The 26,132-nt window shown below is 41.9% G+C and overlaps 2 pseudogenes; both read right to left on the minus strand.

The window, feature by feature from the left end:
- Positions 1–2,394: 2,394 nt before the first annotated feature.
- LOC140699540 (wings apart-like protein homolog) lies at positions 2,395–18,778 on the minus strand (annotated as a pseudogene).
- Positions 3,348–3,958, minus strand: LOC140699506 (large ribosomal subunit protein uL5-like; annotated as a pseudogene).
- Positions 18,779–26,132: the final 7,354 nt, after the last annotated feature.

The raw sequence follows: 26,132 nt of genomic DNA on the forward strand, positions 1-26,132 counted from the left end.
AAACATCACTAATCCTAAGAAGCATGCTGTCTGATAAACAAGGGTAAATATCAATTAAAGTCCTTGGTCTTCATCCAACTGAAGGCCAAAAAAAAAAGTATAAAAGCTGCTGAAATTCAATCAAGCAAATTAAGTGTATCTACTAATGATGCAGGCATTCTGTTTATAAGACTGAGAATCAAAACATTTTTCTTAATTTGGATAATACTGAGAGGAAATTCAAGCAAAAAATACAAGTGAAAAGTTAAAAGAATTAAACAATTTTTTAAATCCTAGCATCCAGGATAAATTAAGTGGAAGGAAGAAAGTACACTGAGTAAAACATCATATTTGGGGAAAGCAATGTGGCTTCTTTAAAAGGAATTTAAAGGGATAAAGAGATAAACAAGAACCGGTAAAAGTAAAAAGCTAGTTCTCAGAGAAGGATCTAGAACTGGATCTCAGCTAGAATACTTAACAATGGAAGTACAATTGTCAATGGAAGAAAACATCAAAAACTCTAAAAGGGAACCAACTAAAACTCCTGCCTTCACTCACTTTATTTCCATGAGCTGCTGCTGTGCCAAATGTACAGAAAGCATTTCACGTACTCACTGATACGACTGGGGAAAACCCCAAGTTACTAATGACAGCCACCTGAAACCCACAGGCCAAAGAGATCTCAAAAATTTGCTAAATATATACAAGTATGATATATAAAATTTAACACCCTCAGGAAACTAAACTTTCAGCTTTCTATGAAGCAGTATTTCTTAAAATTGGTTCCAGATTCCCTAGAGGTCCCCCCATATCCTTTCAGGGAGTCTGTGAGCTCAAAATTACATTCATAAGTACACTGAAAAGTTAACTGACTCCTTTCATTCTCTCATAACTATACAGTGGGAGTTTTCCAGAATCTACATGTCACGTGATTATGTTTATACACCAATGGCTAATAGAATGAGTACCTGAATTTTTTGTCTTGACTTCTAATTTATCAATAGATAAAGCACACATAAGCAAAAGTTATTTGGTATGCCCAATAATTATTACAATGTATACTTTATATCATGGAAAAGTATACAGAATAATGAAGTCCTGAGATTCAAATGTTTGAAGAGGAAATTCAGGCTCCTAGTTATGACTCATGAAAACGTCAAGTTGTTGCAGATTATTACCTGAAGACACAGATCTAGCATTTCTAGTTTCAGAAAGGCCAAAAGGATTAACAGGTTAGCAAAGGCTTTGGAAAAAATGGAAAAAAAAAATTTGAACATGTTCAAACTGTCACTTAAGGAAATGACAAAGGTAGCTAGGAACTGGCAGAAAGTATTATACTGGCAAAAGTAAACAATAGTATCACCCAGCACTGTCAAGAAGAAAAAACCCACATACAGTTTTACAGGGGAGTATAAATCCACTGAAGAGGGATTATGTGACTGGGGTGGGGCAAGTTGGGGACATCAATTTTAAATATACATACTGTGACACAATTCCTAAGCCAGGAAATTACTCCAAAGACATACATACTTTGAAAGGTATGCCCCAATATTTAGGTACACACAGTCCTGGGCACAGATCAGACCAGCAAGTAATGCTGGAGGACTTGAACCAGATGGGATAAAGCTAAAACTTGATTTGTAATTTGTTGTTAATAATCTACTTTTGATTCATATACAATGAGGCCTTGTTTCTGCTTTTTGCTAACAATGTCTAAGGAGTAATTGCAGCAGTTGAAAAGAGTCAGCAGAATAAGTAATGGCACACATTCTTCCCCAGCGTACCTCTCACTGACCAGGTGAGAGAGTCAGAGGAAGAGAAAGAGGAGGGGAGGGAAGGAAGGAGGGAGAGAAGGTAACAACTGATAAAGAAACTGGACAGATGTAAAACCTGAAGGTGTTAGTTTGCTTTTAAGTTGCTGCTTACCTGTACTACAGCCTGAACTGCATGGACTTGTCCAGCCATCCTGAAACTACCATCTCCCTCTCCACTACAGAAGGAAGAATCAAAAGAACATGATGTTTCCATGTTGATGAGACAGTGCCAATTCTCAGCATTATACTCAACTAGATTTACCAGTAGTCCTAAAGCCTACAAAAGGTAAAATATGCCTGTTACCACAGGTGAGAATTAAAACAAGTGAATACAATATACAACTTTTATTGACAGCTAGAAAACTAATCAGTGTGCTATCATCTTCAAAATGGTTAATAACCATTTTATAATTATAAAGAATGGTCTTCCCAAAGAATGATTTCACCACTTTTAGTTCTTATACTCTTTATTTTTACACATGGCCCTTCATGGCACTCTTGTGTGCTCTAAGAGGTATGCTCAAAAATGAATCGATTAAAACCCACAATATATTGAGCAACTGATTCTTTAATCTAAAACTAAGATGAAGTTTTTATCATCTTAATAGATCAAGCGCTCATTTCTGAAATAGTCATTTGAACTCATCAGCTCTTCAAATATCAAATCTTTGCCCCTGAGCACACAGTTCATGGCTGTGCCATCATGCCATCCTGTCCTTCTGTTGTGGTGCTGCCCCATTCTGAAATAGGGAATGGAAAGAGGATGAAAGTTGTTATCATTTTTATGACACTAACAACTAATATGTATTAACACAAATATTAAAAATAAAAATGTATAGCTATTCCTGTATTGAGATACACTAATTGACAATAGTATTTCTGAGCCAAGCTACCAGGCTGGTTTTTAAAATATCAACTGCTAAATGCAGTTAAATCTATACATGAGTAAATTACATGATGGCAATTTAAAAATGACTACATTAAGAAAAGAAGAAACAAGGGGATTAACTTACTTTTACATATAATACAATCTTTCAGTGAGAGTAAATGTAGAAAACATGACTTACCATTATCATTAGTAAACTTGAGCAAAACCCCAATGGTGGCCCTCATGCCATCTTCTACTGCTTTGCCCACATGAGTAGTGATATTCTGGTGAGGCAGAGGCTGTCAGGTAAGCATATACTGTTCTCAGCACGTTTACATTGCTTAATTCTTCACAATGTTGTAATGCTCTTAAGAGAAAAAAAATATAGACTATTATGCTACACACACAGTTACACTAAGAATTTCTACCTACTTGGAACTTACTGTTTTAAATTTGTCATAAATGCTGTCAAATTAATTTTTTTCTATTAAAGAATTTATAATGTATGACCTATTCAGTTGTGTACCAAACATGTCTGGTAATCACACCATGCTAAGATTTTGCTTTATTTTGGGAAAACTTGATACTAAAATATTTTTCTAACCAAAGTTAAAATTATAAACTCAATGCAGATGTTTAAAATGTTAAACCTTTAAAAGCTAACACTGGGCACTTCTGAATTTCATTTAGATGTTTTTTTCTTTCTTTTTTTTTTTTAATTTCGCTGATAACTTTTTATTGGCTTTTTGGATGGAAACTGGAAAGTATTTGCCAGGAAGGATGATCCCATCATACTTCGGCTGGAACCAGCACATGGTCTCCTCTTTGCTGATTCCGTGTTTGGCCCCAATGCAGCCTGTTTCATGCTTCTTGTCTGCAATGTTAAAACCTGGCCTACCCAGCACCACGTAGAAGTCCAGGCCACAGATACTAATGCTTGGGTCATATTTGATCCCCAGATCGATGTGTTCTTGGATCCCAAAACCAAAGTTTCCCGTATCTGAGAAGTTATTTTTCCTTAACTCATACTCACACCTTCAGACCTTTCTCTAGGATTTCTTCCACCTTGGCCCCCTGGACATGAAGAGGACAACAATCTTCTCATTTCTCCTGATGCCAAAGATCTGATCGTGTCTCTAGCTTTGGAGAACACAGGGGTCTGGCCTGTGAGTGGCTCCAGCACCCCGGCTGCCCAGGGCAGCCTGGCCCCACCCTATCCCAGGCAGAGGCTGAGGCAGAGCTTATGGACACGACGTTCCCACATGGGGTTCTCCTTGTCACCTTGATCCTGCACCATGATGGGAAACCAGAAGAGTAGATGTTTTTTTCATTTCAAATGTACACTCTCAGCTTAGGTAAAGAATATTATTTATATTAATATTGCATAATGACCTTATATAGATATATATTAAATACTTCATAAACATTAGAACAAATCATATATTTTTATGGAGGTACTGGGGATTGAACCCAGGACCTTGTGCATGCTAAGTGTGTGTTCTACACTGAGCTATACCCAACCTCCTGTATCATATTTTTTTAACATGGGGTCATTGAACTGACATGTCTCCTGGCAGTCATACGAGGGTACCATCTATATCCAAGGATTCTCAAGATGATACCTAAAACAACAAGGAAATATCATCTTTAAGTGGGTCTAGCATTTCTGAAACCTCTCTTTAAATTGCCATGTCCATTAATTTAAAAATGTCTCTGAGAGATGAATTAAGCTGACTCTGTTGGCTGAGTCTTCATGTATTATACACCACACAGAACCCCTAAAGAAAACTGTACTCTATCTCATTGCTCTTTGGCTGCTCCTTAAAACATATTCTCTGGTTAAGAAGTGGTTCCTTGTGTTTAATATGAAATAATTTCTTCTTTAGAAGTTTGGGGATGTTCACCAGAATTACCATGCTGTTACTGTTAATGCACAGGATTTAAGGAGCACTGAGATAATAAATCTGCTGGGAGGTGAGGTGGGAACATCAGGAGAATATTTAATTGTTCAATATGCTAGCCCTGCACTTATCAGGGTTCTGCTGAAATTTTCAAAACACCACATGAGTGGTCGTTCACAAACATCCAATGCTGACCTCTACTGCCACTCCTAAGACATCTGACACGAAGGTCCTAATCACAAAGGTTCCTAACCACCTCATTTTAGAAGGCATGTGTCAAGAGTCATGAGTATACAAAAGACATTTTCACATTAAGAAATAGATTTTAACTTGCAAAAATACACTTTGGAAAGGGAGGGTAAACTTGGTTACAGAAAAACCAGAATATGCCTTAAGGGTACTAAGTGTGATATAATTTACAAATATAAGACAAAAAGAGATGACAAGGAAACCTACAGATTAAAAGCAAATCTATTAGTAACTAGAGACTACTAGAAATTTGAGACTATTGGAAATTTGAATGACTGCACATATGATAATATTAAGCAATTAATAATTTATAAGATATGAGAATGGTATTGTGCTTATATTTTAAGAGTCCTCTTTTAAAGAATATATACTCAAGTATTTATGGATTAAATGATTTGAAATCTATAATTTGTTTCAAAATAATATAGAAAGGGAATGGATGGATAATACATGGAAACATGACTGGCCATGACTGCTGGTTATTCAAGCTGAATGACATGTACAACAGGCGTTATGATGCTGCTGTCTACTTTTATCTCCATTTGAAATTCTTTAAAATAAGAGGCTAAAAAACAGATAAACTTGAGTCAGGCTGAAGTGGGTATTTGATACTATACTAAAGATGTTGGACATACATCCAAAGACAATAAGGAATCACACAGGTTTGGAGTTTGGGATGCTTTTTACAAAACAGAGTCCATGGAAGTTTAACCCCTGTGGTACTGGGATTGTACTGGACAGGCTAGAGGCCAGAGAACCAGGGCAGCAATATCAACAACTGGGATGGAGTTGTTAGGAAGAAGCTGCTATAATGAGCTAGAACCAGGGCTGGAGACAGACTTGGAAACTTTACATGCACTGAGGAGGATGAAATAATGCTATTTGCAGCCACATGGCTAGACCTAGAGATTATCATATTAAGGGAAGTAAACCAGAAGAATAAAGACAAATACAATGATACCACTTATATGGGGAACCTAAAAAGATGACATGAGCCTATTACAAAACAATAATTACTCACAGAAACTAACAGACATAGAAACTTATGTCTTTGGCAGCATATAGTTACCAAAGGGGGAAGGGGAAATGGGAGGCATAAATTAGGAGTTTGGGATCAGCAGATACAAACTACTATAAACAAAATCAATAAACAACAAGGTCCTACTGTATAGCACAGGGAACTATATTCACTAGCTTGTAATAATCTGTGATGAAAAACAATCTCTGTATTGATATCTATCTATAACTGAATCACAACACTGTACACTAAAAACACAACACTGTACATAAATTTGAAAGGAAAATAAAAGCATGACATTTCAGAAAAACTTACTTAGCTGATGAAACAGTAAGTTGTGAATCTTTATATGCTATCGAGTAGCTATGATTCTCTGGATTATGCACCATTATCTAAAAGGAAAAATTTTGAAATTTTGTGGCAATCTGTAACATTCATTCATTCATTCACACATAACACACAGTGCTCAAAAAGACATAAAGATGAGGAAGGATTATCAGCCCTTGTCTCTAAGGGAATAACAACCCATGTGTCCTTAATTGAAAATAATACAGCTATTGCTTTACTACAAAATTAAAACATCACTGTTATAACTGTTTGTTCATAATTAATATATTCTGTGCTATACATTCCTGGTAATGAATTACCAAGCACTTTACAGGTCAGAAAAGAAGAATTATTAATTTAATAAACAAACTATTATTTAAAGTTCTTAGAGTAGATTCATCTAGAATTTTTAAAAATTATATATTTACCAAATGTACTTGAAGCACTCTAGAAGAGCCAAGGAATAATTTCCATCTCATCTATGCCAGAAACTTTTCATTTACACTAGATCATTTTCTCATAGATGGTTCAATAAAAAATCCCTTGCTAATCCAATCTGGCCAACACACAGTCTACGTGTCTTGAAACTCACTGCCAGCATAAATTCTAATCTACTCTAAACTTGCTTCAGTCATTCAGAAAAGTCAAAACACAAATATACTTATGGAATACAGTTCAGTAGTATTCTTCAAAACCAAATATTATTATAAGCTGTGATCATAAACAATGTGACTGAAACAGTAGTTACATCAAGGAAGTTCTTATTAATTAAAAAATTAAACAAAACCCTGACTGCATTTAACTATTATCTTCTACAAACAAGTTAACATATTTAAGCAGAATTCCACATTAAGGAAAGAACTATAACATTTGGCAATATGAACAAATGACATGCATGATTTCATATGGCACAACAAACTTAAAAAACTACACTGCTCATTTAACATGTTCTTTAACATTGGTTGCTCAAAGAATGCATTACAATTTCAACTTGGATTAGCAAAAGTAAAACTCTAGGGATGTTTAATATAAAACTATGACAGTCTCACACACAGAGTCATATTTAAGATTAACTAATTTCCCCCAATATTTGTTCATACTTATAGTTTCTTAAACTCATAAGCATCTCTCTGCTCCCCGTAATGAGGCCACTAGTTTCTGTTCATTTTCATCTCTACTTAAATGGTCCACACATCTTTCATTAGGAGAAAAGAAATGGATATACATTAGCATGTCTCATCACTTCAACAGCTACCCCCTTAACTAATATATAAAAGCCATCCGTACACATGCTATGAATATGTTATAACTTCTCTGAATACTATTTATTCTGTTTCATTCTGTGAGATGTTAAAATATGAGACTGTAATTTATTTTTTTTTCATTTCCATAACAGCCCCATATCAAATTGTTAATGGCTTTATCCTTAAAAGATTTTCAAGATGCTACTAAAAAGAAGAGATCTTTTTAAACTGATGCAATTATTCATTGAAGTATGTGAATTTTCTTTAGGCTTTAAATAATATATTAAACTGTTTTATGCATATATATCATACCTTTACAATATGATCCAGACCACCCAAGAGCCAGAGTTCTTCTTTGAACAAGTCTCCTGCTCATTTGGAATTAAGGGACAGTAACGTGTCCATAGCTAAATGTCCAGTCTGAAAATCAGAAGCACCATTAATGATTATTGACGCACAACAAGAATTCTGAAGCAACAACTCTAGAGATTTTTACTTGGAAAAAACAAAACAAAACAAAACACTGCATGCTACCAGCCTATAGTATTTTGGGGGGTTGTGTAATTAGGTTTGTTTGTTTGTTTACCTATCATTTCTTTTTCAATGGAGGTACTGGGATTGAACCCAGGACCTAATGCATGCTAAGCATGTGCTCTACCATCAAGCTAAAACACCATAGCATTTTTTTTAACACACTAACTGCCTTTTTCAGTTAACCTAAACTTATTTAAATTGGTATCCGAAAAGTCTTGAACTGAAGAATTTTTTTTTTAACATTGGCTTATTTCAGAGAAAATCCATTATTTCCAGTAGTTGATCATTTGCTAGTTCAATAAAATACATACTGGTACTGTTATTTCTACCATATAGAGGCTCAAGGGTTGAGACTGATAAACCAAAGTGTACATGTATTTCAACTATAGATCAATATGTTGAATTAATTTACCACACAAGTTGTAACAAGCAGACAGAGGCCAAGATGGCGGAGTAGAAGGATGCTCGTAGCTCACCCTCTCCCACAAACACACCAAGACTCACATCCACAGACCCACTCAGCCAACCAGAGCACCTGTGGAACTCTGACAGAACATTGTCTTCTTCAAAAGATAGACACAACAAAAATCTGGTAGGAGAAAAGGAAGAAAGAACAAAAGGCAAAACAGCGGGACGGGTCCCATGAAGAGGGAGCGGAAAGGAGGACTGGTGCTCAATTGCTGGGTCTCCCCTCTCCAACCGAGAGGCCAGTGGGACAGAGGGGGAACCTCCGAGGCTTGGATCTGTACAGAGCAGCCCTTGACCGACAGAACTAAGTTAAACAGGCACAGAGGGTCCCCACAACACCCAGCCCGAGACGCGGCCCGGCATCTGGGGGCAGGGCCAGGCAGCCAGAGCCAGGCTGAGGACTGGGACGGCTGCACAGAGGCAGCCCTGGTGGGCTGCAGGGGGCTGCCGCCATGGCTGTGGGTGCACAGGGCTGAACAACCTGGGCCCTCCATAAAACAACATGGCTGATGTGCCCTGGGGGAGAAGAGTGCATACCCCCATCTCTGAAAACCCGTGGAAAGTTTTCAGGGGAAGAGAGGCAGGGCTCAGGATCAGCTGCCATATTCTCTGGTGCTCAGCACCCAGGCGGGGGTGGGGGCAAAACCTGCATCTGCACGTAAGGGCTTAGCAGCCTCAAAGGCCAGACGGAGACTTGTCTACACCTGAGGCAGATAGGATCCTTCCGTCCTGGTCCCTCAGAGAACTTGCTCCGCCAAGACAAACAAAGAGCTGGGTTTTGGCCTAGAGCAGGGACAGGGCTGTTCCTCGGTCTTCCTCGAGCCCACCTGCAGAACGCCGACCCGAGGCGGAGCGCACAGTGGCACCTAGCAGTGGAGTGACAGGCGCTGGGAGAAGGCGGGTGGCCCCCACCTTTTGAGCAGGAACACAGCCCCTGACCACAGTGCTGGGAGGGGGTGCTACCTGCCCTCCTACCTGGCCAGTCTGTAACATCTGACTGAGGCATGGGGAGGGGCAGTGACCCGCCAACCCACAGCAAAGGAGAGCTGTACCTGACCCCGTGTTGGGAGGAGGCGCAATCTGCTTGCCAACAGGCACTGGGAGCAGCACAGATGAGGGTGCCAATGGAGGGCCTCTGGAAACAGCAAGCTGAGCTTCCAAAACAGGACAAAGACAGAAAGACTTCACATTAAAGGCACACAGCCTCCAAGAGAACACTGACTCCCCTTCTTTTTAAATCTGTTTTACCTGTTCTATTTTCTATTACCCTTTTAATTTTTACTTCTTAAACAATTATATATACCCCAGTTTTAATCCCTTTAAAAATTTTTAAAAATATTTTTATTATTATTATTTTTAAAAATTCTGCTTCAACTTACTCTTCTATTGTTCATTATACATTGGTTTCAAACCTTTTTTTCCTCTCTTCTTTTAAAATTCTCTCTCTCTCACTCTTTTTTCTTCTTTTCTAAGTTTTTTTCCTGCATAGGCATTAGATAGATAAACTCCTTAAGGACCACAACAGATAACTGATATTTCATAAACTACAGTGACAGAGAGGTATGAGCAAGATGAAGAAGCAGAGAAACCATTCCCAATTAAAAGAACAAGAGAAATCCTCTGAAAGAATGATCAATGAAATAGACATCGATAGCCTACTAGATCAAGATTTCAAAAAAGGAGTGATCAAATAACTGAAGGAACCAAAAGAGATACTGTTTAGAGATATTAAATATGTCAACAATGAAACTGAAACTATAAAGAAGAACCAAGTAGAACTGTTAAACTCATTGGCTGAGATGAGGAATGATATAAAGGCTGTGCAAAGCCAAATAGATAATGCAGAGAAACGAATTAGTGACCTAGAAGACAGGACAATAGAAAGCACTCAATCACAAGAGCTACAAGATAAACAAATAAAAACAAATGAAAATAGCATAATAGACCTATGGGATAATACAAAGTGTGCTAATCTTTGCATACTAGGGGTCCCAGAAGGGGAAGAAAGATCAAAGGGGATTGAAAAGGTTTTTGAAGAAATCATGACTGAAAACTTTCAAACTTAAAGAAGGAATCAGATATGCAAGTACAGGAGGCTCAGAGGGTCCCAAACAGGAAGAACCCAAATAGACCCACACCAAGACATATCATAATCAAGATGGCCAGAGTCAAGGATAAAGAAATGATTCTAAAGGCAGCAAGAGAAAAGCAAAGAGTGAGTTACAAGGGAACTCCCCCATAAGGCTCTCAGCTGATTTCTCTACACAAACACTACAGGCCAGAAGTGTGTGGCAAGATATATTCAAAATCCTGAATGAAAAAAAGATGCAGCCTAGGAAACTTTATCTAGCAAGGCTATCCTTTAGGATAGAAGGAGAGAGAAAGAATTTCACAGACAAGAAAAAGCTACATGAGTTTAGCAACACTAAACCCATGCTAAAAGAAATATTGAAAGGTCTAGTCCAATTAGAAAAGCAGCAGTATGCTACAGAAATGAGAAACCCACAACTGGAAAGGTGATAACTCATGAATTACAAATAAAATAAACACGAAATTATAAAAGAAGACATACAAATCATTAAGAGTGGGAGAGGGAGGCACGGAAATATAGAATATTTTTTTTCTTTCTTTTTTAAATTTTTTGTTCTCGGTAGGATGGGTTTGAGATCATGTTACTATCAGTTTAATAAAAACAGTTATAGTAATGGGCTAATAGACTTACAAAAAAGGGTAACCGCAAGCCAAAAACTTACAAAGGAGTCACAAAAATTAAATAAAATCCATGATAACACAAAGGAAAATTACCAAACCACAAAAGGAAGAAGAAAGGAACAAAGAGGAAATATCAAATCAACTGCAAAGATAAGTTCAAAATGTCAATAAACACACATCTATCATTAATTACTGTAAATGTAAATGTACTAAATGCTCCAATGAAAAGACATAGAGTCGCAGACCGAATATTAAAGCAAGAACCTTCAATATGCTGCATACAAGAGACCCACTTTAGGGAGAAGGACACATACAGATTGAGAGTGAAAGGATGGAAAAGGATATTCCATGCAAATGGAAAAGCCAAAAAAGCAGGTGTTGCAGTACTGATTTCAGACAAAACAGACTTTAAAACAAAGGCCACAAAGAAAGATAAAGAAGGACATTTTATAATGATTAAAGGAGTGATACAAGATGAGGATATTACACTCGTTAATATATATGCACCCAATATAGGAGCCTAAGTACATAAAACAATTACTAACAGAGATAAGGGGGGACACTGATGGGAATACAATCATAGTTGGAGATTTTAACACCACATTAACATCACTAGATAGGTCTTCCACACAGAAAATAAATAAGGCAACAGAGAAATTAAATAATACAATAGAAAAATTAGATTTGGTGGATATTTTCAGAGTACTACACCCCCCAAAAATAGGATATACATTCTTCTCAAGTGCACATGGAATATTTTCCAGGATTGATCATGTACTTGGGCACAAAAGAAACCTCAGCAATTTTAAGAAGATAGAAATTATCTCAAGCATCTTTACTGACCACAATGCCATGAAACTAGAAATCAACAACAGAGAAACAAAGGAGAAAGAAAGGAAAGCATGGAGATTAAACAGTATGTTATTAAAAAAACCAATGAGTCAATGAGGAAATCAAAGCTGAAATTAAAAAATACCTTGAGACAAATGAAAATGAAAGCACAACCACACAAAATTTATGGGACACAGCAAAGGCAGTGGTAAGAGGGAAGGTTATAGCAATACAGTCCTTCCTCAGAACAGAAGAACAATCTCAAATAACAATTCAAACCACCAGCTGAATGAACTAGAAAAAGAAGAGAAAAAAAAAACCCCAAAAGGCAGCAGAAGGAAGGAAATTATAAAGATTATGGAGGAAATAAATAAAATACAGGTTAAAAAGACCACAGAAAAAAATCAATCAAACCAAAAGCTGGTTCTTTAAAAAAGTAAATAAAATCAACAAACCTCTGGCCAAACTTACAAAGATGAAAAAAGAGAGAGCACAAATTAGCAAAATAAGAAAGGATAATGGAGAAATTACAACAAATAAAATAGAAAAACAGAATATCATAGGAGAATATTATGAAAAAACTATATGGAACCAAAATGGATAACCTAGAGGAGATGGACAAGTTTCTGGAAACATACTGTCCACCAAGACTTAATCAAGAAGAAACTGATGAACAAACTGATCACTAGAAATGAAATCGAATTAGCAATACAAAACCTCCCTACAAATAAAATTCCAGGACCGGATGGCTTCACCGGCGAATTCTAGCAAACATACAAAGAAGAACTCATACCAGTCCTTCTCAAGGTCTTCCAGATGATTGAAAAGGAGGGAATACTCCCAAACTCATCCTATGAAGCCACCATCATCCTGATACCAAAACCAGGCAAAGACACTACCACAAAAGAGAATCACAGGCCAATATCACTGATGAACACAGACGCCAAAATCCTCACCAAAATATTAGCAAATAGAATCCAACAACACATAAAAAAGATTAGACATCATGACCAAGTGCGGTTCATCCCAGGGACATAAGAATGGTTCAACATACACAAATCATCAATGTAATACATCACATCAACAAGAGAAGGGACAAAAACCACATGGTCATCTCAATAGATGCAGAAAAAGCATTTGATAAAATTCAACACCCATTTATGATAAAAACTCTCACCAAAGTGGGTATGGAGGGAACATATCTCAACATAATAAAAGCTATATATTACAAACCTGCAGCCAGCATAGTACTCAATGGTGAAAAACTCAAAAGCTTCCCACTAAAATCTGGGTCAAGACAAGGATGCCCACTATCACCACTCCTATTCAACATAGTCTTGGAAGACCTAGCCATAGCAATCAGGCAAGAGAGAGAAATAAAAGGGATCCAAATTGGAAAAGAAGAGGTAAAAGTGTCACTATATGCCAATGACATGTTACTATATATAGAAAACCCTAAAAAGTCCACACAAAAACTACTAGAGCTGATCGAAGAATTCAGCAAGGTAGCAGGTTACAAGATTAATGTTCAAAAATCTGTTGCATTTCTTTACACTAATGATGAATCAACAGAAAAAGACAGTAAAGAAACAATCCTCTTTAAAATAGCACCCAAAGGAATAAAATATCTGGGAATAAATCTAACCAAGGAGGTGAAAGAATTATACACAGAAAACTATAAACCAATTATGAAGGACATTAAAGACTTTAAAAAATGGAAAGATATCGTATGCTCTTGGATTGAAAGAATCAATATTGTTAAAATGGTCACACTGCCCAAGGCAATCTACAGATTTAATGCAATCTCTATCAAATTACCCAGGACATATTTCACAGAACTAGAACAAATCATAATAAAATTTATATGGAACCATCAAAGACCTAGAATTGACAAAGCATTGCTGAAGAGAAAGAAACAGGCTAGAGGAATAACTCTCCCAGACTTCACACAATACTATAGAGCTACAGTCATCAAGACAGCATGGTATTGGTACAAAAACAGACATATAGACCAATGGAACAGAATAGAGAGCCCAGGAATGAACCCACAAACTTTTGGTCAACTCATCTTCGACAAAGGAGGCAAAAATATACAATGGAATAAAGACAGTCTCTTCAGCAAATGGTGCTGGGAAAACTGGACAGCAGCATGTAAAACAATGAAGCTAGAACACTCCCTTACACCATACACAAAAATCAACTCAAGATGGATCAAAGACTTAAACATAATACAAAATACAATAAACCTCCTAGAGGAAAATATAGGCAAAACATTATCTGACATACATCTCAAAAATTTTCTCCTAGAAGAAATAAAAGCAAGAATAAACAAATGGGACCAAATGAAACTTACAAGCTTCTGCACAGCAAAAGAAACCATAAGTAAGACAAGAAGACAACCTACGGAATGGGAAAAAACATTTTTGCAAATGAAACTGACAAAGGCTTGATCTTCAGAATATATAAGCAGCTCATACGACTTAGTAAGAAACAAACAACCCAATGCAAAAATGGGCAGAAGACCTAAACAAGCAATTCTCCAAGGAAGACATAAAAATGATCAATAGACACATGAAAAAATGCTCAATATCACTAATTATCAGAGTAATGCAAATCAAAACTATAATGAGGTATCACCTCACACCAGTCAGAATGGCCATCATTCAAAAATCCACAAATGACAAATGCTGGAGAGGCTGTGGAGAAAGGGGAACCCTCCTTCATTGCTGGTGGGAATGCAGTTTGGTGTAGCCACTATGGAAAACAGTATGGAGATTCCTCAAAAGACTAGGAATAGACTTACCATATGACCCAGGAATCCCGCTCCTGGGCATATATCCAGAAGGAACCCTACTTCAGGATGACACCCGCACCCGAATGTTCATAGCAGCATTATTTACAATAGCCAAGACATGGAAACAGCCTAAATGTCCATCAACAGATGACTGGATAAAGAAGAAGTGGTATATTTATACAATGGAATACTACTCAGCCATAGAAACCGACAACATAACGCCATCTGCAGCAACATGGATGCTCCTGGAGAATGTCATTCTAAGTGAAGTGAGCCAGAAAGAGAAAAAAAATGCCACATGAGATCGCTCATATGTGGAATCTAAAACAAAAACAAAAACAAAGCATAAATACAAAACAGAAATAGAGTCTTAGACATAGAATACAAACTTGCGAAGGGGGCAGAGGGTGGGAAGGGATAGACGGGATTTCAAAATTGTAGAACAGATAAACAAGATTATATTGTATAGCACAGGGAAACAGACATAATATCTTATGGGAGCTCACAGAGAAAAAAATATGACAATGAATATATATACGTTCATGTATCACTGAAAAATTGTGCTCTACACTGGAATTTGACACAAACTGTAAAATGATTACAAATCAACAAAAAATGTTAAAAAATTTATTGATAAAAATGAAGCCTTCAACCACCTGCTTCTGGTAGGCATAAGTTGCATTTTAATCTCAACTTCCCTGGAGCTAACTGGGACTTTGACATTCACTTATCCTTTCATTCTTTTTATATCTAGAGTTTTTGTTTGCTTGTTTGTTTAGAATTATAAATAATATTGACATTCTTATTTTAATGGCTATTCCAGTAAGGACAATTTCAAATACAAGAAGCAGAAAGCTCACCTCTGATTAGCTATATCAGTGAGGGGACTCTGCCCCCTAAAAATAAGTTGCTCATATAGCTTGAAGCCTGAAGTATGGCAAGTTTAAGTAGGTTCAGTTAGCAGTTCACTTTTGTGGTCAAGGCCAGTTCGTTCTCTCTCCACTGAAGCCTAAATTGTTGACTCAAGTCTAAAGTGTTGTTGGTTACAATCTGAGTAAAACATGATGGTTGATAGCAGCTGACCCTACAAAATTCCCTGCTAAGGTCCAACAGTTGAGAAAAAGTAGCTTCCTGGGACATTCCCTGGCAGTGAGCAGAACTCCTCTAGAACACTTCAGCATGCCATGTCTCCCATTTTCCTTTGCAGTGATTTGTTCACATTCCCTTCCTGAATGTATCGTCATGGAGAAAGACTATCCCTTTAACCAATGAGGTTCTTTTTGAGGCTGAGCCAGTCATTAAAACTAGGTTGCTGCTATTACTTGGTAAAGTGATGACAGTAATTCTGAGGAGTTGACCATCATGCTCACCACAGTGTTTGTGATGAGAGTAGGGGCTTTCTACTTGCCAACCACCCCGACTCAAATGGTGGTCACTTTCATTCTCTAGTTACTAAAACAACAAAAATAAGCATTGTTTTCAGATAACTCCCCCAAAAAAGAGCACCAATCCTTTGTGAATTTATTATATAATTTTAAAGTAACTAGTATTCTGGATAATAGCAGTTTAACATTTTGGTTATCACATGTGATTAGGTTAAAAAAGAACATTTAAACAATGGATACTAAACTGCACAGTCTTCAACAGTTTATCTTTTGAATCCTCTTGTCTGTATCCATAAAGTCCCAGCTTCCTGCCTTTATTCATACTATTTTTACCTCAATATCCATTCTTGTTATGTTGCATTAGGGTTCTGTAAGTATTCTGAGATCCAGGGAAAATGATAGCTCCCCTATGAAGGCTTTTTTAGTTGTAAACAATGACATCTTCCTCACAGAACACATTATTAATATCTTTTCTATAGTTGTTAACTATAATTTTATGAAAAATGTGAAATTGGACACTTGAACATCTCTTTTCTCAAGCTAATGCCTTTAATTATTCATTTTTCTGTCCCACATGTTTACTTGAACATGGTAAAATTCTACTAAATATCTTCTGAATAAATAAAGTCCAGCATGAAGACACCATAAAAAAAATATCAGTGAGTCAAATATTATTTCGATCAAGAAATCAGGAAGATAAAATTAAAAAAAGATAAAATTCAAATTTCTTCTCTATAGCATAGGGAACTATATTCAATATCTTATAGTAACCTTTAATGAAAAAGAATATGAAATGAAAAATGTGTATAAGTATATATATGTATGACAGACATTATGATGTACACTAGAAAATGACTCACTGTAACTGACTATATCTCACTTCAAAAATTTTTAAACAAATAAGTAAATATATCAGTTATCCAAATATTATTAATATTTCAATCAAGAAATCATTTATAAACCCACCAATGTTAACCAACATTTACTAAATACTAATAAAGCACAATATAGTTTAAATTTATATTAAATATCATCAACCTGAAGATTAAAAACTATCATCTGGATCCATGATTCTAATATTCCAGTATTTGTACTTGGATCTTACTTAAGAAAGGAAAAAAAAATTGCACTAAGAGGACTTGACATTTAACCTACTACAGACGTAAGTCACGTAAATCGACAACCATGATAAAAAGTTACCTGATCTAAATCATCTCCAGGCTAGGAAAAATTCTCATCAGATTAAAAAAAAAAAACCTTTCAACTGACATGTCATGAAACTAAGGCCTTTTTTTCAGTACACATTTAAACATTAATTTCTTCTAAGGGCCCAAGGACGTGATGGGCAATTCCCACTGGCACCAGGGAAGGTGCTGAACCGAAGCCGTACGCGGAACACTCAGGTGACAGGGGCAAACAAGATCATGATTTCAGGATTGTGCACACAGGCCACTGCCAACCGCTTTCCAGACCAAGGCCACTGCGGCGAGCATCTGAAGGAATTCACGGCTTCAGAAAGGCTGTGAGGCCGGCACGCAGGAGTGGGAGCCCCATTCCCGTCCTGGGGGTCCCTGGGTGCCAGGGCCCTGGCCTCCACCCCACCTCCTGCGCCACTACACCCCAGCCCCCGCATCGCCACTCCCCTACTCCCCGCGCCGAGCGAAGGCCGGCCCGCGAAACGCGCGAGCAACACCCCTGGCAGAGGTCCGGGCCGGGCTCGGGGTTGGGGCCTCGGTCCGGGGCCGACGCCGCAGCTGCTTGCGCCGAGGACGGGCGGGGTGCTGCGCGGGAGGACGCGGCCGGCACGCGCGGCGAGGACACTCACCACACCACGCCGTGGGAGTCTTCGCCGACGTAGCGGGTAGCTGTAGCGCGGCCCCGCGGCGAACACCTGCCTGTAGACCATCTTGGGGCCGCGCTGGCTGTCGTCGCCGCCGCCGCCGCCGCCGCCGCCGCCGCCAGGTTGGCTCTCAGGTCGCCGGCGCCAAGCTGGGCACGAAGCTCCGCTGCCGCCCCTCTGCCCACGCCGGGCCTCCAGGAGGGACCGCAACACCGCCGCCGCTGCCGGAGGGAGCAGGGTGAGAACCGCTCTGGAGACCCGAAGAGCCGCCGGCCGCTCTACCGACTGCAACCTGCCTGCCTGAAGAACTGACTGTTGGGCGGGCGGAGGGAGGGGCGCGGCCGAGAAGGGCGCCGGGCGGGGCCGGGAAGCACGCTCGCGGATTGGCTCCCGTGGCCCGGGGGCGTGGCTGCGCTCTCAGGACGGAGACACGTGTATATATTGGGCATCATCTTGTGATTGATCCCATTTATTCCTGAGAATATTTGAAATGACTGAGGATGAGAAGGGAGGACAGAACCTGCCAGAATGTCCCCGGGGAAGGGAAACCAGACAGAAAGAAGCTAGAGGAGTGGAGACTCTGGGGCAGGAGAACCAGTCCAGGGTCATCAAAGCAAGACAAGCTTCCAAGAGGGAGGATGGTCGTGGACAGGTAGGGGGAGACTGGGAGAACCATCCGATCTGAGCCCACCCCAAAACTTACACTCCCCCGTTATAACAGTTATAACAGAGCCCGCCAACCTACTGTATCTCCCAGGAGGCAGTACCACCTCAGCCACTTGTGGGAGCCATGCTGGTCCCCTCTGTGCCCCATCCTGGTTCCCTACTCTGTTCACAGTCCCTGATGCTTCCTCCAACAGTCGGGTCCAGGATCTGTGTGAATGGGTCACATGACACAGACAGGCCTCTGAGGGTCAGGGCCAAGGCCAGTGACGAGGTGACCCTGGACTGTGAGGCCCAGGGTACCCCACCCCCATTGGTCACCTGGACCAAGGACTCCCGCCCTGTGTCGCCCGTCACCGACAGGTAACCCAAATCACATGGCCTTGGGTCTGAGGATGGACAGAGCTTGGGGTTTGAGGAAACTGGCCTCAAGGTGACCAGTGACCCAGCTGGTGTGTGGGATCCTGTGGACACTCCCAGGGGGATGCAAGAGCTACTAAGGGAGCATGGATGCCCTTCAGAGGGGTGAGGCCCTCTGAAATAACACGCGTTGTGCTTAACACGTTGGCCGCAGGGTGCTGCATACAGGACCTCCTTCTATCTGCGCAGCAGCCCTTGTTATTCGAGCAGAACTGAGACTCAGCGAGGTGGAGGGAGGGGGTGAGCTGCTCATGGTCACTCAGTTAGAAATGAGTAACTTTATGGTCAGAACAGGGTCCTGAATCCTCACCTGATCCACAGATCAGGTGTCTGGTGGCTGGGCTTTCAAGGATCCTGGGAGTAGGTAGAGAGGGAGAAGGCTGGCTTGGGTGTCCTACAAAGCCAGGGCATATCCCCCACCCCCAGAAAAGGGTGTGGGGTGGGTTGATTCCAGACAAGGAGGCCTCAAAATTCTTGGGGCCTTTGACCTTTGAAGGGGGAGGGGGAGAGGTGGTAGTTCTGGCGAGATCTTTGAGAAGTTCCGGATGGAGAAGTTCTCAGAGTAGCCTGTGGTCCAACCCCCCCACCCCTGATCCCCACATTTGGGGCTGTGCCTCTCAGAACATCTGTTTGGTGAGTGAGTGCTCTCAGTCCTTGAAGCTGCGCACCTGAATGCACCTGGCCTGGGGCTGTGGTGCCCCCGCCCCCAAGCCTTTTGGCGTCTCTGCAGTTCCATGTCCTGGTTGGGGGCTAGGGAACTTGCATCTCTTCCCAGAAAGCCTGGTCCTAGTTCCTTGGTAGGCAGCCACCAGCATGTACGTGTTTATTTTTGACTTGTTACTGAAATGGGGAACCACACTTCCCATTTGTTCACCTCTCCTTGTTGTGATGAGTTAATAGATCAGCCCGGAACCACAAATTTGTGAGGGCTGCTTTTGCAACCCTGGAGTTTTGTTCTGTTTCTCTCCCTTGCCCTCTCCACTTCTTGCTGGCTTATGGCTTTCTCTTGAGATTTACGAGATTCTGGGAGTTTATCTAAAAGGAGAGGGAAATATGCCTGGGGTTGAGCGGGCTGGGGTGAAGGGCTCAGACCCCGGAGTTCATCAGATCTGAGTGTGGATCCCAGCTGGTTCTGTGTTAGTCGTGTGGTCTCAGGTGGCCACCAGTTGCTCTTGGCCTGTTTCTCAATCTGTAACGTGGACACTTTAAATACTGCCCTTGAGATACAGCGATGGATGTGCGATGCTGGAAAATCACTCCTTCTGGTATCATTTTCCTGCTGCTGCTATGAACTAAAGAATCATTTCCAGCTTTTAAAAAATTATCATCATCATGTCTATCTCACTTAATTCTTACCTACTTTTTCAAATATAAGAGCTTTTGTGAGATGGAATTCACATGCTGTACAATTCTATGTTTTTTGGTAAATTCAGTTGTGCAGCCATCACTACAATCGATTCTAAAACATTTCCAGCATCCTCCCCTAAAAAAAAAAAAAGTAAAAGAAAAGAAAAGAACCCATACTCATTTGCAATCACTCCCCATTCCTCTACCCCACCCCAGCCCAGCCCCTGGCAAACACTCCTCTGCTTTCTTTGGATTCATCTATTCTGGACATTTCATATAAATGGAATCATATACTCTGTGGCTTTTTGTGCCTGGATCCATTCATTTACCATGTTTTTGTGGTTCATGCTTGTTGAAGCAGGTGTCAGGACTTCATTCTTTTTGTGGCTGAATAATATTCCATTGTGTACATAGACCACCTTTGTCTGTTTATTCACCAGTTGGTGGACGTTGGGGTTGTTTCCACTTGTTGGTGATTGTGAATAACCTCATCAGCTTTTAAAAAAATTTAATATTTTAAAAATTGTATTTCTTATTGAATTGTAGTTGATTTATAATGTTAGTTTCAGATGTACAGCAAAATGATTCAGTTATGCATATACATACATATATTTTCAGATTCTTTTCCATTATAACTTATTACAAGAAATTGAATATAGTTCCCTGTTCTATACAGTTGGTCCTTGTTTATCTATTTTATATATAGTAGTGTGTGTCTGTTAACCCCAAACCCCTAATTTATCCCTCTCCTCCCCTTCCCCTTTGGTAACTGTAGTTTGTTTTCTATGTCCATGAGTCTATTTCTCATTTGTAAATAAAATTTGTATCTTTAGATTCCACATATAAGTGACATCATATGATATTTGTCTTTCTCTGATTAACTTCACTTAATATGATCATCTCTAGGTCCATCCATGTTGCTGCACATGGCATTATTTCATTCTCTTTTTTTACAGCTGACTAATATTCCATTGTATATACAGACCACGTCTTTATCCAGTCATTTGTTGCTCAATAACTTTTGATTGTATTTGAACTTCATTTGCAGGTTCTGGGTCCCTGTGGTTCTTTGGGCCTCCCTGTGGCACTCTGACCACTTCCCCACACAGAACAAAGCTCAGTTTTCTCCCAGACACACAGCTCCTCTTAGTCCCACAGCCATTCAGCAAGAAAATACAGAGTTTAAAAACCCATGGAAAACACACATTGAGCAGTGGTGGTGCTGGTGGCATGGCCTTGCAGTCTGTCTGTGCCTCCTCCCTGGCTTCCTCCTCCATCTCTTCCACTCCCTCTGGATTCAGTGCTCCTTCTGCCTGGTTGAGCTGCACCCTCTTCTGCAGTGGACCCCTCCTCTGTCCTTGGGGACGGAAGCCTGAACCTACTCCTTGGTTGCCCGGAATCTGTTTTTTTTGATCCTGTGCTGACATTATCCTGAGCCTCTGAGGCTTCTTCCATCTCTGTTTGGATGAAGGGTGGCCATCTTCTCCTGCTGGCCATCCTGGAGGTGGTTGGGGTGAACGACATCATGCCCTGAGCACTGAAGGGGAAACAGAAGCCATGGTGTGTGGGGACCTGGGATCCTGACCTTCCGACTCCTGGGGCTGGGCCTTAACATACACACACAGACCATGTCGACATGAATACAGGTGGACAGGTGCACAGACACAGTCACAAACACGTGGACATGCGCACAGACACATCTGAGATGCAAACATGACAACATGTAGACACACAGATATCAGGCTTCTGGGCCAGGGTCAGTCTGGACCCCACTCTCTCTGGAGATTGTAGAGAATATGCTGAACTCAGGGAGCCTTGCTCTCCTGAGTCAGAAAGTCCTAATGGAAAGAAAACAGTAGGAGCTTCAATCCCCATGAAACTCTCAACCATCTGCCTGTGTCCACACCCCTTCCAGTGTGCTCATGCAGGTGCTTCTGTACAGTTAAACTTAGGGCATCTTCTATTCTGCCCTCAGCACTGATTTTTTCCTCCATTTACCCATTTTCTAGATTCATCCTGGCCCATGACATAGATTTTCATTTCAAGGGTAAAAGAACATTCCAGGGCATTTAGCTCTCATGGTTGCTAAGATCTTCCTCTGTTTGGGGCAGAAGCTCCGTTACTAGTGTTTGACGGTAATAAATAGAGCTGTTGGAACATCTTTGCTCAAATACTTCTCTTTATCTTCTGGGTCATTTCCTTGGGGTTATAGCCCTGAAAGGAAACGGTTGTGTCCAAGGGTGGGAATGGTCACTGGGTGCTTCTTACCCTGTGGGACTGTTGTTTGTAAAAGGACCATCCGAGTTGTGAATTCAGAATTGGAGTCAGCAGGATTTACTGAGGATCTCATGTGCTCAGGACTGTGCCAAAGCAGCCTGAGAGAGAGAAGGTTCTAGCTCCAGGTGTGAGTGACATCAGGTGGCAGAAGACCTGGGGTCCCATCCCAGCCTCACCCTCAACTCCCTGCATGAACTTGAGCAAGGCCCTTCCCCTCTCTGGGCCTCAGTCTTCCCATCTGAGAAATGAAAGGGTTGGACAGGCAATGATGGCCGGAGAGTGCCTAGTGGCTCTGGTGCCATGATTCAGCCCAGGGATGCTGAGGCGAGGTGGTTTCTAGGCAACAGTGTTTGTTTGTGGTTCTGATATGTAGCTGGGACAGCTGCGAGTGCTCCTGGCTTCAGCTCTGGCTCCCAAGGGCAGCCAGCCAGGGTCCCACACGGGGTCAAACCATTCAGGGGAGGGGAGAGGACAGTGAGAGGATGGAGCATCCTGAGGGTGGGGCAGGGCAGTCAGCACACCCACTCCTTCTCCTGGCCCAGTGGAGGGGTAGGGGCTGCAGCTGGGTTATGATGATCCAGGAGAATAGCTGCCCCATCCCCGGGAGCCAGCAGTATGGCAGGGACCACCCAGGGGCCCCGCATGGGGTCTTTACCTCTGTGGGTCCTCACGGCTCATGCTGATTCCTGGCTTGGTGGCTCTGAGGTCAGGTCTTTCCAGCCTATGGCCAGTAGCTCTCTTTCTGGGGAACATTCAAGTGCGATAAATTTCTGAGCCGAACATCGATGTCACCAAAGTGGTGGGGAGCTTGGCTGCAGAGTCCCAGTTCTGCCCTGACCATGGGATGGCCATGGACGACAGGATTTCATCTCCCTCTGTCTCAATTTTCTCATCTGCAGAAGAGGGTGATGATAGTAGGACCTGCCTGCCTTGCAGGTTTGGCTGTTTGGAGTTTCAAGTGAGAATATGCGAAAGGGCTTAGCTGTGCCGTGGGACACAGGAAGCGCTCAAGCATTGACAGCCATCGCTGTTAGCATCCCTGGATTTACGTTACACGAGCTCCCAGGTGGTGCGTCCTCCCTCCCTGCCATACGTTGTGCTTGGCCCTTTGGTTAGTACTAGGACCCTTTCCCTAAATTTCTCCAGCTTGGGGCTCCTGTTTGGGTCTTCCTTACAAGGGGCTATGATGTGGGTGAGGCCCCAGCAAGGAGGTGAGGGTCAGAGAGGCCACTGGTGGATGGAGATGCCCTCCAGGCTGACTGGTGCTGGTGGCGGGGAGGGGAGGAATCCTTGCCTCAGGCTCAGACCCCACCCCAGCCCAGCAGACACACACCCAGCACACATTGACCTGTGGTGGGCGTCTGTCCTGACCACGTGCTGTGGGTGAGAATCAGTTTCTGGTGGGCTTGGTGCTGCAGGGGGCGCTGTTCATTCAACAGCCACTGACCCTCCTCCCAGAAGGCTCTGCTCGCCCAGGGAGGTTGGATGTGCTCTTTAGAAATGGGGAAAACAGGATGAGCACGGGACACAGCAGGAGGGACTGGGTGCAGACACACCACCCAGACTCTAAGCAGACTGAGGACAGGGAGCATTTCCTCCACCCCAGCGGCAGCCGGGCCACCTTGAACCCCGTGGCTCTTTGTCAAATGAGTGAATGAGTGAATGAGTGAATGAATGAATGAAGGAGCATTTAGCTGAACTGGGCTCCATGGAACTCAGAGCAGGGGAACTTTAACCTGCCTGGATTCATCAGGGAAGGCTTCTATGGGGGCAGTGCCTGTGCTAAGGGCTGGGGACATGGCAGGAACCTGGGCACACCAGGCTCCGCCCCTCATGGAACCATCAGACGGTGACAGGTGATTACAGATGTGACAAATGTCCCAGTGGCTCCAGGAGCATGAAACTGAGAGCAGGGATCCACCTGGGGCAACAGGGGTGGCTTCCCTGAGCCACAGAGCAGCTTGAGAGGTGAGCACAAGCTGGGTGGCAGCGAAGGTACAGCCTGAGGATTTGCACTTTCTATCAGACGGCTTTTGGCCTCTCTGGGAAGGTATGTCCCCCTTGGAGCTAACGGGACCCGGGGGACCCAGAGGAGTAAGTGGACCACTCCCGAATCTCCCCCAGCACCCCCCACCATCTGCATGGCTGCATGAACTTACAGTGAAGGCTCGAGCCCAGTGGATGTCATGAACAGGAAATTTCCCTCAAACTTCTCTGTCTTTTCATTTGGGTGCCACACAGACCATCTGGCTGCTCTCACGATGCTGGAGGCTGCTGCTAATGACACCACACTCACATGGCAGGAGTGCCTTCCCCACTTCCTCACACCTCTCCTGCCCTCCCTTCGCCTCCCCTCCCACTTCTGCAACCCCCAAACCTCGAGGAGTCTTGGGCTGTGGAGAGAGAGTGGGGCATAGGAGACAGAAGGGCTGTCCTGGAACACCCAGGACTCCAGGTCCTGTCCCACTGGCCCCATGGGCCCATGGCGGCTGCTTTATTTTTTCCCGACATCTCATCCGAGTGGGATTTGCTCTGTGCCAGGTCTGGGCTAGGTTCTGGGGACGCAAAGGCAAATAAGACAGAAGGGGATGTGTCTTCTTCGGGCCCACAGGTGACAGGTGGTCACAAGCCGGTGTGGTGAGGGCTCTGCAGGCCTCAGCTTGTCCATCTGTAAGATGGGTCTCCCTTTCCATTTCCTCCTTTGGGTGTAGTGAGCAGCATTTCCTTTCTAGGAAATGACGTGTGGCTCATCACGAGAAAGACAAGATGCCTAATTTTATTGTTGAGAATTGTTTCTACTTTTGGAAGTTTCTCTCATTTTTTTTCCCCCAGAAGCTTCCCCTTCCTATCCTTTTAAGGGCTAGGTGAGGGAGGGAGCAAGGGGTTCTGTGGTCTCTAAAGTTCTTAGAAAAACTAGACAGCAAACTCTGAGATCAAGGTGTCCAGAGCTGCCTTTTCAAATATGAAGAAACTGGGGTTCAGAGACACCGACTGCCCTGCCTGGAGTTGCACAGCATATAGCCAAACTGGATCTCAGATCCCCAACTCTGGTGCCCAGCCTAGACATCTTTCAGCTGACCCACGTGTCCCTGCTGGGCTAGACAAGGTTTGAAGCAAAGTCACCGAAGGAAGGAACTGTTTCCCTTCCCCTGAGTGTGATTGAATGTGTATGTTTCAGACTCAAGCTGATTTGGCTCGTATTTGGTGGATGTCAACATTATTTAACTTAAAAAAAAAAAAAACTGTGGATGAGTAAAGCCAGGCTGGCAGAGTGGAGCCAAGCAGGGGAAATGTTTACTTGTCACTGGGACAAATAAACATCTTCCCCCTTTTTCTTCCACTTTGACAGGTTAAGGAAACTACTTAGGGCTGCCTAGCTGGTTGGGGACTTTGGGGGCGAGCACACAGACACGTTGAGTGGGGCAGGAATTTTACTAACAGCAGGGCTGTTTATTGAGCAC

The sequence above is a fragment of the Vicugna pacos genome, chromosome 11 (genome assembly GCF_048564905.1).
Source record: "Vicugna pacos chromosome 11, VicPac4, whole genome shotgun sequence".
NCBI classification, from domain to species: Eukaryota; Metazoa; Chordata; class Mammalia; order Artiodactyla; family Camelidae; genus Vicugna; species Vicugna pacos.